Source organism: Cryptomeria japonica, chromosome 8 (assembly GCF_030272615.1).
Source record: "Cryptomeria japonica chromosome 8, Sugi_1.0, whole genome shotgun sequence".
In the NCBI taxonomy this organism is placed as follows: Eukaryota; Viridiplantae; Streptophyta; class Pinopsida; order Cupressales; family Cupressaceae; genus Cryptomeria; species Cryptomeria japonica.
Genome location: NC_081412.1, coordinates 570,440,582 through 570,453,220, shown reverse-complemented (window position 1 = coordinate 570,453,220; position 12,639 = coordinate 570,440,582).

Genomic DNA, 12,639 nt, shown 5'->3' with positions numbered 1-12,639 from the left:
TGATATTATTTGATCGCGTTCTATGTGTTTTGGTGGTCTGCGTTGATCGTGGTGTACGTTAATGGAGATTTTATTGGTCTGGTGGTATTCTTCGTGTTATGCGACATATTTGGTGTAGTGTGTTGTGAATGATCTTGGCGAATTATTTGGTGGTGTAGCATGTTAGAGCATTTGATTTGAGTCTTTTCTATGTCCTTGTCGATATTATATTGGTCTGGTTATGAATTTATGTATCGTGTGATGTAATTTTGTAATTAGGTCTTATGTGTTGAGCTAACCTTAAGGGGTTGATGATCTATATAAATAAGTGTTGTAATCATGTTGGTTGTGTGTCTACGAGTATTTTATGATTTGAGAGAGAATTGTATGTGCGAACAAGCGAATTTATCATTCAAAAGTGTGAAGAAGAACATAGAAGAGTCGTTGTGTGGACAAAGTGATTAACTAGAACTATAATTAGGCATTTGGAGATGCTATTCTTTCAGTTCATGTAATCTGGATTATTGTCCAATCTTTGTAAGGAAGTGATACTTCCTCAAGATTGTAGCCCTTCTTGTATTTGAGTAGTGAGCTCTAGGAAATGTGCCTGAATGCATGTGAATTCCCCATTGTAATATCCCCCTATGGTTTTTCCCTTAACTGGGTTGTCCACGTCAAAAATCCTTGTGTTATGTGTGTTGTTGATGTGGTTTTTATCTTTTCTATTGTTTTTGTTGATCAGATCTAAGGTTGTGATTAATTTGGTTGATTTTGGTGCAAACTAATTCACCCCCCCCCCCCCCCCCAATCAGTTTTCCTGCATTGTTGTTGCCCTGCTATCAACAATTTTTAGACCTTTTTTTATAATTTCTAAGGGAAAAAAAGGGAATTTTTTAATCTTGTACCAGAAAAACATATTTATGAACTCTTTAATTTTAGATAAATAAATAAATAATGAGACAGTTGGTGTGTGAGTCAAAATGCACTTCTTTATGTTTTTAGTTGTTCATATGTTTAATTTACAACCATTTCTTTGAATGTCTTGTCATGCGATGAACTATAGTTATTTCTTCTTTTATGTATACATTTTCTTCATACATCTAGGATGGAGTTATATGATATTAATTGATCTATGCATCATCTTTGTTAATGTGTTTTTGTATGTTATATTACATTCCATTTCTTAAAACCTAGTTGCATGCTTTTCTATTCCAATAGTCCCTCCTAGTGGAATGAATCTTTGTGTTCGTTCTCCTTTTTTTATAGTTATCTTTCTTGTCCTTTTTGTTTTCTTCTTACCTTTTTTAATTTTTGGTTAAAATTATACCCTTTAAAAACCTAATTTGGCCATATAAGGGAGATGCCCCTCTCAAATGCAAAGGAAGTCCTCTAATTCAATATCAATATCTCCAATTGTTTGAGCGTTTGTCACTTCTTCCTAAGCAATTTAGGGTAATTATTCAAGTTGGAAATATAGTAAAAAATATGTTTACCAATAGAAAAGCACGTGATTCTTTAGGGAATGAAGGTGTCTCAACCTTAGCCATTCTTGACATTGTATTTATTTATTTAATGCCTTAATTGTAATTTCTTGCTCATCATATTTTATCATCTAGTGTGACATGGCACACTGAGTTGTCTTCACATTGGGAGGTGAAATGGAAGATGACGAGAATGTATGTTGTCCTTATATGGGAAAGTAGGCATCCCACTTTGGTAGAGATATTTATCCATGTGTTAGCATCGTCAAAACCTATGTAAGTCATTATTGTATGATAGATTCTTATTGCAAGTTTTGATGGATTGTTATGACAGGCTGGACAAGTGTTAGAAGTCGTCTTGGGTTATTATGATTTTTAAGAGAAACAATTAATTATAGTCATTTATGGTAGATTATCTTATAGTTTTAAGTGTTGTTATATATGAGGAATTATATGATAGTTGTAAGGTGCATAGGAGAATCTGTCATACTTATTATTAGCAAAAAAAATTGTCCCCAAGTTTGGAGGTATGTGAGAGGGGTTAAAAAGTGATGTATAAGTGTCATTTACATGCTTACAAGTGGTTGGAAAATGTACCACGATAATTTGTACAACCCTCTCTTTTGGCTTTGTCTAGAAGCTACTTCAAACTTGTAAATCTCTATACATTGTGTGTCTTCTATTTATATTTGATAAGGGATTGAGGAAATTATTTTTTTGCAGGGTCATGCTTTTAGATTTACTCTAGAAGAGAAATATATAGACTTCATGTAAAGGCTATGAGCTTTCAAGTGTATTGTAACAATTTGTTGTAGATTAATACATTGGTTTGATGCTTTGGAGTGTTTTTTTTTACCCAAAAGGGTTTTCCCCACATATATCGTTGTTTCTTCTCTTTTATATATCTTTATTCTATTCTTCTTCTTTCATGTTATTGAAGTGTTGATTTACATGTCGTTAGGCTATCAAAATTTGCTTAGATATGGTAACTGTATACACCTAAAAATGGTCTAAAGATAGTTAATTAAATATGCAGTTATTTGATTAATTCCCCTTCCCAATTAATTGAATTCACAAGCAATTTAATTAATTTCTCTATTCATCTACTAGTAAATAAATCTACATGATGTATTTATATAGTTCATTTCATATCCCCCGTTGATTAATTAATTCTAAATTAATTAATGTGCCCCCATATAAATCAATTCTTCTAATCCCTAATTAAGATGAACAAACTCAAGTTTGTTGAGATTAATTATCATTTTCCAATTATTTGAATTTCTAAATTCAAATGAGCACATGGCTCCTAACTTTTAACCACCTAACCTAACCATCCCCTAACCTAACCCATTCATCCTGGGTTTAACTAACCCTATCCTATCTTGCACATCCTAACCTCTTTATCCTAACCTCCTATGGTATGGATATTCTCCCCTTGAGACACATGACACTTTTACCACATGTCTCCTCCCTTGGACACTTGCCCTCTCATGAGCAAGGCTCCTTGACACTTGTTACCACAGAGATGACAAGTGTCCCTTCCTCCAACCTCTTCTCCAACTTCCTCAATCTTGGCTCTTGATATATTTAGATCAAATCTGGACCGTTGATTCCTGCCACCTCAGCTTTGGTCTTGGAATTCCTATAAATATCCCTCATTTTGGAGCAATAAGGATCCCTTGCATTCATAGCTTTAGCATCATTACTATAGGCAATTTTCATTTCAATCATCTAGTAATTAACATTTTGGATTAATCATAGCATTGCATTTTATATCATTTGCATAATTAATCATGATCAAGTAGCTACTCAACTCTTGAGTTGCCACTTTGGAGGTCATAGCTCTGCTAAGAGCCAATCAATCCAACACCTTCAAGGTCCTCAAGAATAGAGAAAAATGGGACATTTCAAGGAAGGCATATGGTTTGCATTTTTTAAGCTAGCTTTCAATTAAGCTTTTCATTTATGTTTTATTGTCTCATTATATGTGTATGTCTTTTTATTTACCACATTTTTAGCATCACATTTATTGGTGCCCACCGTGGGGCCTAGCCCCTTTGATCTTTAACAAGTTTGTTTGCAGGAAATTTCATTGATAGGTTGATTAGCTCTTTCAGAGTGCAGATTAGCTCTCTTGGGCTCCCGAATCGCATTCTTGGTCTCTATTGTGGCGTTCCGACACCTCAAATGGCATTTTTGGGAGACTTCTCAACTCTGTTTTCATATTTTTTTGTACTTCAGCACTTTCAGTCTGTACTTTAGCTTAGATATGGTAACTACATTATCTTTCCTCTAAGGATTTATGGATGAGAATTAACTATGCTTATTTCCTCTTTAATGGCTTAGTAGTGTGTGATTGTATCAAGTTATTAAAAATTAATGTAAAAGAAAAACGTAGGATATTGAAGTTGCATACTAGTTCTTAGATGGCTTTCTAGGTTCATCTCTGCCTTTTAGATTCTTAGTCTCGCTAGTGCTTAGCTAGCCCCTTAAGTGGTTGGTTATAAAAATTATGCAAACTACCACTCCTTCTTGATGAATTTTGTATCCTTAGTGGCATTTCTTTGTCTTTAAATGTAAATTTGTAAGCCTCTTCTAATGTGTGCAAGTATATCATACTCAACAATTCATATTGTATTTTTATTATAAATACATTTGTATATCTTAGAACCTTCTCTAGTTCTAAATCCATAGTTGTTAGGATCTCATTTAGAAGTAGCAAGGAAGAATAATTAGCATGGACTATATTTGTTTCCTTGGTAGCAAAGGATGGTCTTTCTTAAAAAAATTGTGACATCTCAGGAATTGATCACAAAAGACCTACTACAGTCAACACAATAATAATTGAGACTAGAAAATGCTAACATAACAAATGAACATGATTAGATTCTACTATTATCTTCAATCATCATAAGTAAACCCACCTAAAGCATCAGTAGCCTATATTTCATATATTAAAGGCTACAAAAGAAACCATACAATAAATATTTTTAGAGCAATGCCATGCAATCTCTTATAATTTATGGTGAGAAAATAATTCCATAGTTGCTTGTGTTTCACTAAGTAGTGAAAAGAAGTTAAACATTCTGAACAATTTATTGTAAAAATGTATGCAAATCATAGGCACAAGCATGGGTAGATGGATACAAATCACCTAAGAAGGGGACTTGGTTATAAATTGTGTATGTGTTACAAAAACAAAATACTTAGTCATTTTCTTTATTGTAAAAATGTATGCAAATCATAGGCACAAGCATGGGTAGATGGATACAAATCACCTAAGAAGGGGACTTGGTTATAAATTGTGTATGTGTTACAAAAAAAAATACTTAGTCATTTTCTTCATAGTTTATATAAATGATGGGAATATTTTGTAATATATTTTATCATTAATTAACCAAATATCTATGAATGTGTACTTTAAAATATAATATAATTTAATGGTGGCATGTTAAATTTTCTTAATAATTGACTGTACAATTTAGCATGTTTCCCATTCGAGAGACTAAAGCTATATATTTGGTTTTGTAAATTGATGAATTGATTCATACTATATTGTAAAGGAAAATAGGTTTTCCTTAAACTAATTTAAGCATATATGTAACACATTTTTTTATTGAAACAATGATATACAAAGAGTAAAATGTAGTTTAATGATATTTGTCCATCAAAAATTAGCTAGTCTAAAATTACAATAAGAGAGACTAAAAAAAGTATATTTAATTATGATTTTAAAGCAACATCACAATATCCAAATGATCGAAACATGAATAGAAGGGAAGAGAATAAGTCAACTAACCATTAACTTAGTAGAAAGAACCAATAGTTTTGCAAAAGAGACCTTAGTCCTTGAGCAATCCAAATCCTCTTATTACTTAGAAGCTGATTCACTTGAAGATTGATTTATTGAATTTGGAAATGTGTCTTTAAATTCTTCTCGGACTCTACTTGTAACTACAACAATAAAAAAGCAAGACAATGAAACACATCAAAGCAAAGCTTTAGAACTATAAATTCTTGGTGATCATTATGGTTATTAAAAACTTCTTTACAATTATTTATCTATAAATGCAATAAAATAACATGTTGAACACCACAATAAATAACATTATTATGAAGCTTGGCTCCAAGTAAGGCCTCTTTCCAGCTTAGTTTATGTTAAAAAATAATAGGCAAGTCATTAAACATAGAATTCCATTATTTTTTAACAAATGAGCATCTCCAAAAAATGTGCCTTGTCTCTTAATGTCTTTGGAAAAATAGGCAATTAATTTCCTAGACCATAATACACTTCAACTTTGCGATGTAGTAACTTCAAAGTCAATAACTAAGCATCTGAATTGGCTTTAAATTTCCAAAATTAAGCAATTAGATATATATTTAAAGAAAAAAAAAAGAAATTCTAAGCTAACAACCATAACCAACCTTTGACAAATTGCACTGAATAGGGGTTCATAACAAGTTACAAACAATTCCAACGACACCAAAGACTACATAAAAACAAAAATAATTTTGTTTTTACTTGTTTCTCAAACTAAATTAAATTATAACAATATTCCATGGTAAGTAGCTCAATGTAGAAATTCCCAAAGGTCTCCAACATTGTAGACTCCTTTTCTAAATATCTAAAATAAGACTTTCAAAAAACTTAAAGAAAGGGACTACTCATGATAGAGAATATATTTGTTTCATCAGAGATACAAAGTGGAGAAGTTGACCCATGTTGAAGATACCATCTCTCCACTATAAGAAATGACATATGCACTGGCAAGCTCTCCAAATCGATTGAAAGGATGGTGAATCTTAAACAAAGAAAAATGAAGCATGAAGGATTTTATCTAACCACCCCACCAATTTCCATTTACCTTTAATTGAGGCTAGGTTAACTCTATTATTTATGAGAATCTTCCATAGTTCTTCACTTTTGGCTACTTAACAAATCCCTTGTGGTTTTGGGTCTATTAGCCCCAAACCTCATTTGCATTTAGGTTGAATGCAATTAGTCTAAAATGTGGCTATAAATCTAATATTACCATCTCGTTTAGTTTATAAACATTGATGAATAATTTCAATTGTCCTCATAACCTTTATTAGGTGGCATCCAAAAAGATGAATAATAAATATGTGTGGCAAAAAAAAAATTATTAGCAACTTGGGTTTTCCTAGCAAAATAAAGGAATTTATTTCCCAAGATAAAAAGTTTGTTTTTGCTCTTTTAAGATACTAGCCACACATATTAGAGAAAGAAAGGGTATCCCAAGATACCTCATAATTTATTTCCATTCTCGAGGTATCTAGTAAGGTATAGATCCTACTCAAATCATAAAAAATAGTTTTATCATCAGCAAGTTTAGATCCTAAAAACAACAATACAAATTATCCAATATATCCATCATATTAGAGATATCTTTCTCAATATTTTGTAAAACTAACAAACTATCATAGCATAATGAGAGATAATAACATGTTAGGACTGAGTGGTGCACACCTTTCATAACATGGAATAATTTGACTATGTTAAATAATAAAATAATTAGTTGTGGTGCATCTAGGAGATGTGTTTAGCCACATTTGATATTTATTTGGGCCCACTTGTTAATTTTTATGTAACATTGGGTTAATTATTTTATGTGTGGTAGACATAGAATAATTAATTATTAATTGGATAAAAATGTTTAATAATATGTATCAAAAAGTAAATAAGGGGTCAATGGTTTTTTGTACTTATAGTTTTGAGGCAAATGATTTTATCGTACCATGATTGTATTTGTGTGAGATTGAGTCTATAAAATAAAACACATGTTTAGTAGTAAATGTTGGTTGGGCGAGTGGGTTGTCATTGTATTGAATTTCTCTTGTGAGTGTATATGTTAAGTATGGCATGGAATATGTGGTTACATGCTTGGACACATGGAGAGTGCATTAGAGGAATTTGATGTTTCAAAAGTATACATAAAAACTCTATAAGTTCTTTGTAATTTTTATTGTTAAATAAAAATAAATATAGTGTGGATGCTTTTGGAGTTTATGTTTTTCCCTTTTGAGGGTTTTACCAAGGTATATCTTTTGCTATCTTGTGATTTGTCTAGTCGATATTTGCATTATAGTTATTTTGTAAGATTGCATGCATTTTTTTCTCTCATGGGGTTATGTAGGAAATAGATTAAACATTTAGGATATTTTGCATTATTTCCTAACAAATAACAATAAAATTTAATGGGATAGACATTCTTGGAATGATATTGAACCATATAGTCCAATACATTAATTGTAAGAACATTAATATATGGATCCAAGGGGCACCCTTATCGAATGGTTATTTATAAAAGAATGAGTCTATTGTCATATTATTATTAATAATTCGAGGATCAACATCTTGAAGTGTTATTTGGATATGAGCTCAAATTTTAGAGTCAAACCCCAACCACTGAAGCATGTTAAGGATAAAAATCCATCAAATTATGTCATGTACCTTATCAAAATCAAGTTTGATCAAAATAGCATTTTTGACCCATTTGTTAAGACCATTCACAAGTTTTCAAAACCAAAATAAGATTGTCAAGAATAAATATACTAGCAACAAAATTTGTTTGCTTAGCTCTAAAAATTCCTTACACCATAGGTTTAACCCTAATGCTTAAGGATTTTGTAATGATTTTATAGGAGGTGTTAAGTAGCATGATAGTACATCAAACAAAGATAGTGTCCTCCTTTTTCCCTTTGGGAAGAAGTTTGACTATGCCAGTGCCAATAATTTTCATACCTAAAGATCCTTTCTGAAAGGCATTCAAGTTTAAGTCTAGTAAAAATATTCCTTAATGTGATGGCATATAGCCTGGTAGAACTCCATAGGAAACCTAGATTGTTGTCTAGACTTTTATAAGGGGCCATGGAGGAAAGAGAATTTTCCAACTCTTCAAAAGAAAGAGCTTTATCTAGGTATTAGCTATATTTATAATCTATCTAGTTACAAATATTAACCTTGATAATTTATCCTGAAGAGTTTGTTGAATCTCTTACCATTGATCACATTTGAAAATATCTTTATAAAATCATCTATATAGATTGTGTATTTCAAAAGGATTAGAATGAAGAAAATCAAATTCATCCCTAATAGAACCATTTTTTTTTTGTGTGTGTTTAGAATTTGAGATAATTAAAGAAATATTTAGTTCTCTTGTTTCCTTCTTTTATCACTTTTGTACAGTTGGGCTTTAGTATCAACAATGGAAGTTTGTAGTCTAATATTTCTAGGAACAACATTGAGAAGTTTTTTAGCATGAACAAGTTTCCCTTGGAGGGATTTTTCCTTATGAACATATTAAATAGATTCCTTCAAGTTGTTTAACTCAAAGGAATTAAAATAAAACACACCACCACCAAGGCTAAAAACCTTCAAGAATAGGAAGCATGGTCCTTCTATTAATTTTAATATGTAATTTACAATTTTTAGTAAGATTTCCTATGCTGAAAAATTCAAAAGTTTGTTTGTTTCTCCATAAGTTTAAACTTTAAAAGAATCCCTTAAGATCCAGATAAATAGGGCCTCATTTAGGAACCTAAGTCACCTATTACAAAATCATGTTAGCCTAGGGTCAATTTGATCCTTGGGTTAAAATCTTAAAATTCCCCATACTTAGGATCAAATTTTAAGATTTAAGTCCAAGGATCAAATTGACCCTAGGCTAACTTCTCCCCCAAAAGGAGTGGTTATCCAAGTAAGACATAAAAAGCCAAGGGAGAAGGAGATGATGGTCCAATTCGATGGTTATGATTCCATTTGTCTTCACTACTTTGTCAACTACACCTATAACTTCTTTAATGTTTCTCAAATTATATTAGAATTTGGGGTAGTTATGTTCCTTCAACCTTCTTAGCCAAGAGGGTTTTCCTTGTTTTGACCTACAATTTCCTTGAACTCTAATATCCTATTTTGAAAAAAGTTAAATCTTTGTTTGATCTTCATTAATTCATTGATTAGATCTTTAGCGAGTTGCTGAGATTTTTTGACATTGAATCCTAAAGAACGCTTTGCTCTTTAGATGTATATATAAAACAAAAGTTGTTTGTGTGTATGTATGTATGTATGTATGTATGTATGTATGTATGTATGTATGTATGTATGTATGATATATCATGTCAGTGATCTACAATGATTCCACCCTTTGAAGGCAAAACCCCAAAATGATTTGAAAGTCAGACATGTTGCTCATTTCTACTTCATTCTCTTATACTAGTAGATAGATATCTAGACTAACAACACATGCTAGAAGATAGATGAACAATTGGTAGGGACTATTAAAGAAGGGGAAGGAAACATGGACATAGAGTCTTCGTGTGTACAAAAGAGGGGCCAAAAGTGTGGTAAGGGCTTGGAAGGTTCCTTTTTTTTTTCTTTTTTTTTTTTCTCTCTTGACCATCTTTCAAAGATTAGTCACAACAATATTCTTATAAGGAGTGGAGGTTATTGTAGGAGTTGACTAAAATTGAGGAGATGAGGTGAGGGATGAAGTGTTAATTTTATGGTGAAAACATGGCAATGAGGAAGTCTTATGAGTAGTTTGTATAGGAAGGGTTTGAGGTGAATGTGTTAGAGAGAAAGTGCATGTAGTGCGTTAAGTTATTTTAGCTTTCAAGTCACTAGACAGTCTCAAATCAAGTTGGTCGCCATGGAAAAATAAACACACATTAAAGGTTTTGTCAAGATAAACTACTGGCTACAACATTTTAAACACATGGCCCATTAATTTAATATTCTTTGGTGATGGTTGATCTAGATCAATTTATATACACACTCTAGGATGAACCCTTGGGATGGAAAATTTGTTATTATTTTATTTGTGCCACATTAATCTCCCAAGTTGACCCACAATATCCTTAAAATGATCTAAAAGAGCCAAGTGTAGGTATGGTAACTCAACCCATATGGGGTACTGTGCACAACATGGGCCTTTAAGATGAAAAATAAAACATTATGTGATAAGGTAACAAACTTGTCCATTGATAGTCCATGTGCCATATTAAAGAACTTGTTGAACATTTTCAACCCATTTAAATATACAAGAAACATATCCTTTTCCTAGGTCTATTGTTACCTCAATTTCCCAAATTTATTTTGGCCCATTTATAAAAATCCATTTTTGTTGGCACCCCCTTTGAAAAAAAACATAGTCCTGGTTTGACATTTAGCAATAACATGTACACTACCATCACGGAGTTGAAATTCCAAATATTTACCTTGTTCTCCTCTATATTGATTGAAAATTGCTCCACTGTATAGTATTTTTTGTGCCCTAAACTTCAAATATCACTATCTATACAAAAACCATTAGTTTTGAATCATTTCAATATTGTCTTTCCTCATAATCATCAAATACATTGTTTGTATATTGGGAGTGGTTAGGGATTTGAATCTCTTGGTTGGAATTTAAATCTAGTGAACCCAAAGCTTCTACCTTCCCAAATAGCCAAGTTGCTACCTTTAAATGCATCACCGCTTAATTGAATGGGGAAAACCATGCCTTTTACAATGCTCTACTAATGCCTTACATCAAGGATTATACCCTTCATTATTCATTCTAAAAAGTTTGTTCATTCTCCCTTGTAAAACTTTAATTCTCATTTCCTATATGCAACCTACAAATTATCTATAAGATTTGTGAGATTTCCACAATCCATGTTATTGATCAATTATTTTCAAGATTCAAATGTGTAATTTTTTTTTGCATTGACGTTTTGGGTCACACTCTGTGGACCATCTTCTTATGTTTCCTTTCTAGCATTTTTATTGTTATTGTTATTTTATTTTTCTTCCTTCCTTGAATTGTGTGCATCCCTCACACCACTATTTTTCCCTTCTCTTTTTAAATTAGTATTGGTCTGTAATACATCATTTTTATCTTGCAACTATTCTCTTTCATCCTGATGATGGTTCACGAAGTGTGACCCTAAACGTCAATGCAAAAATTACTTACACAATTGAATCCAGAAAATAATTGATCATACAAATAATATATCAACTCAACTTTTAAATTTTCTAAAAGTTTCTATGAAATAGAGTGTCAAATATAAGAAAAAGTTCTTCCAAAAATTGTACTTATTTAGGGGAGAGGACCCAATAGTTGAGCACCCTAGCTTCACGCTTCTCAAAATCCTACATGAAAATTTCAAATCACTCCCCTTTTTTTACAGCAGCTTAGTTGGCAAGTCCCCTGCTTATAATTAAGGTTTTAGGGTCACATCATCAAATATGATGCTACACCAACATGTTTTTTTTCAAGGTGTCCAAAACAACCCAAAAAAATGAAACGATACTTATGCAAAAGTGAGAGTGATACTTGTGCGTTGATGTGGCATCACATGATTCATTTCTTTTTAGTGCTTAGGGATGTGTTTCATTCAATTATGGGGTAGTCATCATCACAATACCAACTTTAAAGTCACAACTATTGGTGCAATGTTGTAAAAAATATTGGGCACCAAATCAGCAAGAGTGGGCATTAAATCAACAAATGTTATCACAACCATTGGAACGTGCTCATCTACTAGGTCCTTCGGTCCTTTCTCCCTACTTGACAAATTTCTAACCCCATCCACTTGCACAAACATCCGAGTCCATGGGACCCTCCATGCACAAGCTGCCATTCAACAACTACCATCAATGTGCTCATAGTAGAGTGTATTCTCTATTCAACATTTTGAATATTTACAAGTCAAAATCATATTTATCTATCCAACACATTAGCTATTTATCTATCTATCTATTCTATATGATAGATCGTAGCATTTGATCTGAAAAACATAAAAAAAAATATCTTGATATATCTATCCAACAACTAGATACACTTGAATGCATATTTGACAATTTCTTGTGCACTATCAACTATTCAACGTTTGTCATATATTGTAGTGCTGAATCATTTTATGCTATCTCATGGGGCAGCCTTTCTTGACTCTGACTAGTGTTTGTTGCCATGTGTATTACGTTGATGTTAATGTTACTGTTTGGTTTACATGGGATTGTTTTGCTCTTCACTTTTCCATATATTCATTGTATTTGTTTTGTTCAATTGAAAAAACCAAAAAAACCAAACTTTTGAGATGTTTTTTTAAGAAGTGTAATAGTGTACGTTTACACAAACAAATATTATTCTTTTGCTGGTGATAGAACAGTGTAATT